Raw genomic sequence first — 5,727 nt, forward strand, 5'->3', positions numbered from 1 at the left:
TTCTGTTTTAATCAGTCAGGTTTAATGTTTATATACTCATGACAGTGAGTTTTTGGTTTTCTGAAATAAAGAATAAAGAATTTTGGTTCTAACAGGTTGAAAGAAAAGTTCACAACTTCTCTGAACTTAGTATGTGCCTTTGCTCGCTTAAAGCTTCACTGAACTTAGTATCTACTGTGTTTATTTATCTTTGTATATATATTCCATAGATGAAGATGACACGAGAGCACTGTTAGAAATTCATACCGATTTATAACAATTTATAAATCAACCTATGAATTCAGTTTGCCTAGAATCTCATGTCAATACTGAAACAAATCTAGATTTTAAGATTTTGAATATACCTGGTTATTCGGCAATGGAATAAAGAACAAGAACAAACCGAAATTATTTAGCACTCCAAACGTTGTGCCTCTATTGGTATTTACACGCACACAAACTGGATCGATATGGGATGCTAGTGCCGTCGTCGAGATCAGATCTCAAAGCTTTGACAAACTTTTTGTCTCTATTGCTATTAGGATTTTACGTGAGATGTAATCATCTGAAAGGGATCACCGCACATGTTTATATAATGAACAAGTAATTAACCTAATTCATTAAAGGGCCATGCCCATACATGCACGTGACAATCACTTTGGTCAAATGATAGTTACTTATCATTATCATGTATATACATCTTTATGTATATCTTATAATATATATTATATATATATATATATATATATATATATATATATATTACTCCTAAATTTCAATATATATCACTGATCCAGTTGCTTAGGTGTGTGACCCTGTAAGATCATATAATATTAGCAATGGATTCTCAATCCATAGATCATAAGCGGTTTCTAACAAAACATTACAACCACCTAATATTATAAGATTGTCAACCACGACACTACGACTTTAACAAGAGTAAGTACAAATGATTTTAGGACATTCCCAACAATCTCCTACTTGTACTAGAATCATCTATTCTCATAATCCTTTTGTCTCTATATCTCGATCTCAGCATAAGGCAAGAACTAGTGTCATCCTTATAAAGCTAGATCACGTTTATCGAACTCTGATTTATACTGATAAAACAAACAACTGACATTCACCTCGTTTGAGCACGGCCATGCATTTCTCAGTATCAAATCTTTGATAGGCCCATAGATATATATCTCCCGTTATATGGGAGGGACAAATCTCATCTTGTTTCATCCATGTTCTTTACAAACTTCCTAGAACACCTAATCAATGCCTTTATAATCACCAGTTACCGCTGACGTTTGACAAGGTCAAAGTGAACTAATCCACAAGTTTAGAATCATGACGAACTCATGTCTAAGGACTATACTCTATAGTCGTAATGAGATACTCTTATGACACTCATATAACAATCTTGTAGAGTTCTCATAACGGGTCAGTCCGATCATGTGTTCATATCCATGTGATTGACCTCAATACCACATATTGAATGACTCCATGAAACTTAGTCATCAATCACCTCACATACTAGCCATTCACGGTTATTAATGTCCCATGTTAGCAACCTTGACTAGGGACCTCAATAATTTATTCCCTTTTCACTAATAGGGTTTCATGATCAAGTCACATACTTGATGACCTATAAGAATGATATAAATTATTTTGGGACTTTTATTTAATTATTCAATAATCAAATAAATCGGAAACAATTTCATTAGTTTAAATACATAACTAAATGTATGTCAATATGAACATCATATCATAAACATAAAGCCTCCCACTAAAATCAAGATCACATTTTTAGATACTTAATATCCATGGCTGCAGTATGACTCTCATACTTAGGCCATGGAAGAGGCTTGGTCAATGGATCAGCAACATTTGCATCCATTGAAACTCTGCTATAGTGCTTTGATTGGAACTCTTCCAACTCACCGCTCCTCCATTAAGACAAAAGATGAAACCAGACTGTGATCGGAAATCATCTTTGTCCGTCTGAAAGTTGGCATCGATGTAACCACTTACAACATGCTCATCACTTCATCCATTCACCAAAAAAACTTGACTTTAGTATTTCTTAAATACTTGAGGATAGTCTTGAGTGTTGTCCAGTGACTTTCACCTGGATCACATTGGTATCAACTCGTCATGCTCAAAGCACATGCAACATTTGGACGAGTACATAGCATAACATACATGATATATCCTATAGCAGAAGCATATGGGATTCTACTTATTCGCTCTCGCTCATCGTGTGTCAAAGGACACTAAGTCTTGCAAAGATTTATGCCATGAGACATTGGCAAAAAGCCTTTCTTGGAATCATGCATCTTGAATCTATGTAAGACGTTATCAATATAAGCATCTTGACATAATGCAATAGTCTTATTCAATCTATCTCTATAGATTCTTATTCCAAGGATATATACAGCTTTTTCAATATATTTCATTGAGAAACAACCTCAATAAGAAGTATGTCTTCTACATACAACACCAAGAAAAACTGCGCTCCCACTAGTCTTCTTGTAAATGCAAGGTTCTTCTTTAGTTTTAATCAAATCAAACTCTTTTATTTCCTCATTAAAACGAAGATTCCAACTCCGAGATGCTTGCTTCAAGCAATATATCGGAGTCAGGGCCCATCATAGCTTCCTCAAAGGACGTAGGTTCATCACTCTCTATTATCAATAGATCATGATGATCCGTCACCCAAACCTCATATCTATCAGGTTCATGACGTGTCCTTTCGAACCTACGCACTTCAGGTTCCACAGGTGTAGATTCTACGACTCTTCGTAAATCTAATTGATCATCTTTTTGGGATGATGAAACATTATCCTGTGTTTCTCGAACTTCTCCGAGTTGTACTTTACTCCCACTGTTCTTCTTAGAAATAAATTCTCTCTCAAGAAAAACACCACTACGAGCAACAAACACTTTGTTCTCAGTGGGGTTGTAAAAGTAATAACCTTTGGTTTCTTTGGGATAACCAACGAAGAAGCATTTATCAGATTTTGGTCCAAACTTATCTGTAAACATACGTTTGACATAAGCATCAGAATCCCAAATTTTAAGAAATACAAATTTGGAACCTTTCCAATCCACATCTCATATGGTGTCTTCTCAACTGATTTTGATGGACATCTATTCAGCGTAAATGCAGACGTTTCTAGAGCGTATCCCCAAAAGGATGGTGGAAGATCTGCATGACTCATCATAGGCTGAACTAGGCCTGGGCAAAATAACCGGAATCGAAGAACCGAACCGGAACCGAACCGAAATACCCGAAACCGGAACCGGACCAATACCCTCAAATACCTGAACGGTTCCTATATTTTTATATCCGAAATAACCGAACCAAACCGGAACCGAACCGAGAACCGAACGGGTACCCGAATATATAAAAATATTAATTATATATACATATAACATCACTAAATATATATTTTTAATTTAATCTAGCCCCTATCCGAACTACCCGAAACCCGAAATACCCGAACCGAACCGAACCGATACCCGAAATGCCCAGGCTTAGGCTGAACCATATCTAATAAAGTTCGATTCCTCCTTTCGGACACACCATTCCACAGTGGGGTTCCTGGAGGAGTGAGTTGTGAAACAATTCCACATTCTCTCAGATGATCACTAAACGCTTGACTCAAATATTCTCCACGTTGATCAGATCGAAGAGTTTTTGTTTTCTTGTCAAGTTGATTTTGTACTTCATTCTGAAATTCTTTGAAATTTTCAAAAGATTCAGACTTATGTTTCATTAGATAAACATAATCATATCTACTAAAGTTGTCAGTAAATTTAATGAAGTACTGGTAGTTTTCTCTAGCATGTATATTCATTGGTCCACATACATCAGTATGTATAAGTTCCAACAAGTGTTTGGCTCTTTCACTGTGTCCAGTAAAAGGAGCCTTAGCCATTTTACCCAATAAACAAGATTCACATTTTTCATATGATTCATAATCAGATGACCTCAAAAGTCCATCACTACGAAGTTTTTGAATGTGTTTCTCATTTATGTGGCCCAAACGACAATGCCAAAGAAAACTCGGATTTGTGTCGTTAGACTTGAATTTTTTGGTACTGATATTATAGACATGCATGCTTTGGTCTTGAATATAAAGTCCATTAACTAATGGACCGCTACCATAAAAGATATCATTACGATCAAAAGAACAACACTTGTTTTTTATCGAAAATTGAAATCCTTCCAAATCCAAACAAGGAATGGAAATAATATTCATACTTATAGCAGGTACACAGTAGCAATTCTTAAGTTCTAAAACCAAGCCTGAAGGTAAGGACAAGTGAAATGTTCCCACAGCAAATGCAACAACTCTTGCTTCATTTCCCACGCGTAGGTCCACTTGACCTTTCTCCAAAATTCTACTGTTGCTCAGGCCATTCATATTCGTACAAATATGAACACCACAGCCGGTATCCAATACCCATGAAGTAGAGCCAGAATTAGTAACATTTACTTCTATAACATAAATACCACTAGACGATGTTTCAAAAGTCTTTTTTCTTTTTCAGATCTTCCAAGTAGGGTTTAAACTCTTGTTTGAGAACAATTCTCGGGTTTTGATACCAATGGAGGAAATTTGATTCATTCAATTTGTCATTCTCAAGGACATATCGCAATGAAAATGGGTTGTGAGGAGTTAACATTGCTGGAATAGAAGAATAGCAAATATTTATATGATGTTCATGAATTAGAGAAATCTCAACAATTAAGAAAACTCATATTATATTCAAAATATTTTCCGCATATTGAATATAATAATCTAAAATCCATATTTCACTAAAGTCCGAGTGAGCTTTGGCTCATCGCCTAAATGTCTAGCTATTTAGGTAAGCAACACTTTGCTAATTATATCAAATATAATTCTTGGTTATCAGACGACATCTTATGTCTTATCCAACCTATGTCTCTAAGCCCAAAACCGTTTTGATAGCTTAGTCAAGTGAACCAATCTTATATTCATATAGTAACTGTTACCATCTACCCCACTCATGTAATTGCAGACACTTTGCTTTGGCAAGCCCATCTTACAACGAAACAAGTCTTGATAGTTGATAAGATTGGGTAGACATAAAAAAAACTTGAAATTAATTGAGGAACAAATTTTAATTTATATTTAATTTTCTGATATATTATATAAAATATAAATATAACTAATACATATCTAATATGTATTTAATTGAATTATAATTAATTAAATTAAATTTAATCTACTTAAAATTATTAATTATCATTTAAATAATCTTAATGTTATTATTAGAATCTAATCAAATTAGATTTCTAATCTATACAATATAAAAGTTGAGGCTATAAGCCATCGAGAGCGTCCACGTAAGATTTAAACGACCAATCGTAGTATGACAAATTATTATTTAAGTTTACTATTTTAAAAAATGTTAATATTACCAAAAAAATATTTATTTCAAACTAAAATATATATCAATATCGAATAAGGTAAATTTACAAAAATATAAATACTATATTAAGTTAACATAATGTTTAATATTTTTCGAAAATTAAAAAATAAATAACGAAAATAATAATTAATTTAAAAATACAAAACTTTCAAACAAGTATAACTATATAAATCTAAATTTAAACTCATGATTTTCAAAGTTTAGGTTATATACTATTGAAAATATTCAAACTAACATATACTATATATAAGTTGATATTATAAATCATTGAGAATGTTCACATATTATTTTAAA

Source organism: Brassica oleracea, chromosome C3 (genome assembly GCF_000695525.1).
Source record: "Brassica oleracea var. oleracea cultivar TO1000 chromosome C3, BOL, whole genome shotgun sequence".
Classification (NCBI taxonomy): domain Eukaryota; kingdom Viridiplantae; phylum Streptophyta; class Magnoliopsida; order Brassicales; family Brassicaceae; genus Brassica; species Brassica oleracea.